Genomic DNA, 2500 nt, shown 5'->3' on the forward strand with positions numbered 1-2500 from the left:
AGTAGTGTACCCTGGCTTCGGGGAGAAGGTGAGGTGTTTGGACTGGAGGAGTTGGTTGAGCTGCTCCCTTTCAGTGGGGCTAAGTCGGTCCCCTATCTGAACCTGCGCCACTATACCTGTGGGGAGGCTCTTTTCTAATAGGTCTGGAATGGGTAAACTGTCGGGGTCTTCCTGAGGGGAACAACATACGGCCGTCACGTTCTCTGGTCGCTCAAAATATTCCTTGAGCATGTTTACATGGAATGTCTTTCTAAGATTGTTGTCGTGGCAGCTAGCTATCACATAAGTGGTGTCTCCCCTTTTCTCTACGATCTGGTAGGGACCCTGCCAGGACGCCTGCAATTTGTCTGTCTTCACCGGCTTAAGTACTAACACCTTTTGTCCTATGGTGAAGATTCTCTTTCGGGCCCCCCGATCGTACCATACTTTCTGTCTTCTCTGGGCCAACTGGAGATTAGCCCGCACGGATTTGGCTAATTGCTCCATTCGGTCCCTGAGTTCCAGCACGTATGGCACAATGGGGACACCGTCAGCCTCCATCTCTCCCTCCCAGTGCTCCCGGATCAGGTTTAGGGGTCCCCGTACCTTTCTTCCGTAGAGCAACTCGAAGGGAGAGAACCCTGTCGTTTCCTGGGGCACCTCCCGATAAGCAAATAGGAGGTGCGGCAGGAAGCGTTCCCAGTCTCGGTATTCCTGAGTGAACGTCTTGAGCATTTGCTTGAGGGTCCCATTGAACCTCTCACACAGCCCGTTCGTCTGGGGGTGGTATGGGGAGCTTAGGAGGGACTTAATTTTGCAAACCTGCCAGAGTTGTTGGGTCAATTCAGCCGTAAATTGGGTGCCTCGGTCGGATAGGATTTCTTTTGGAAATCCTACCCGGGAGAACACCTGTACTAGTGCATTCGCTACCGTATCCGCTTGTATGTTGGATAGGGCGACAGCCTCTGGGTACCTGGTAGCGTAGTCCACTACGGTAAGAATGTATCGCTTACCGGAGGGACTAGGGGTAGCCAGTGGTCCCACTAGGTCAATAGCAACCCGGCTGAAGGGTTCCTCTACAATGGGCATATTTACTAGCTGGGCTTTAGGGTGATCGCCTCGCCTTCCTACTCGTTGACACACATCGCAGGTGTTACAGTAAGTTCTAACGTCAGCGTGCACCCCTGGCCAAAAAAAACGTGTGAGTAATGCGGTGTAGGGTACGGGTAACGGCTAGGTGGCCTGCTAAGGGGATGTCGTGGCCTATTTTGAGGATTTCTTGACGGTATTTGTGGGGCACTACCAGCTGTCGCCTACGCTGTCCCCTTTTCTCTGTCCAGCGGTATAGTTTCCCTTTTTCCCATAAGAATGTTTCGTTATCTGCCCCGCCCCCTCCGGTCTCTGCTCGTTCCCGGTACTTTTGTAAGGTCGGGTCAGTCTTAGACTCTGCCTCGAAGGCATCTGGGGTGTCCCAGGGTATGGGGCCTAACCTGTCAGGCAAGGTCGGGGTAGGTCTTACCTGTGTCTCCCGCACTGGTGAGAGCTCTCGCTCCGTCCGGGCTTGGGCCCGTGTAGTCACTGGGTCCGCCTCGTTGTTGCATACTGGAGCATAGGCAGAAGTCATGGGGCCCAAATCGTTGCCCAGTAGTACTTCGGCAGGTAAATTATCCATTAGGCCCACGTTCACAGCCCCCTTTCCCGCTCCCCAATCAAGATGCACTTTAGCTGTTGGAATTTTGTACACATCCCCCCCCGCCACTCTAACGGCCACAGTCTGTCCGGATCGCTTGTGCTCTGGCACCAAATGACTCTGTACCAGCGTGATAGTAGCCCCTGTGTCTCGCAATCCCTCGGTAGATCGCCCCTCGAGCCATACCCTCTGCCGATGGTGCTGGCGGTTATCTGAGGCAGCATATACAGGGTCTGCCTCGTGAAGCGGCCCCACATATCCCTCCATAGGGGCCTCTTGGTTAACACAGAGGGCCCGGGCCGGACGATAGGACCCAGAGGGGTAATTGTAATTCCTGGGTGTCTGGTGCGTATTAAGGGGGCAGCTAGCCATAAAATGCCCTGGTTGCTTGCATCGGTGGCAAGTCGGTCTGGGACGCTCAGAGCTGTTATTGGGTGGTCCTGAGTGTCGGACGGGCCCTGTGGGCACCGGGGCTCGGAATTCAGCACGAGGGGGTGCACGGTAAACCTCTCTGGGTTCGACCCGTGCTGGAGCTCGGTAGTTCATGGGTTCGTGAAGACGGGAGTCATAATGTTCATCGGCCAATTTGGCTGCTTCTTCTAAGGTAGAAGGCCGCCTGTCTCGCAGCCATTCCTTCCCTTGCTGTTCCATGCCATTATAAAAATGTTCTAAGAGAAACAATTGTAAAATGTCCTCCCCAGTCACCGCTTTACTTCCGCTCAGCCAGTGATTTGCCGCTCTCCGCATTCGGTGCGCCCATTCCATATGGGTATCGTTAGGCTTCTTTTCCGTGCCCCGAAACTGTCGGCGATACGTGTCCGGAGTTACAGC

The sequence above is a fragment of the Bombina bombina genome, chromosome 8, assembly GCF_027579735.1.
Source record: "Bombina bombina isolate aBomBom1 chromosome 8, aBomBom1.pri, whole genome shotgun sequence".
NCBI classification, from domain to species: Eukaryota; Metazoa; Chordata; class Amphibia; order Anura; family Bombinatoridae; genus Bombina; species Bombina bombina.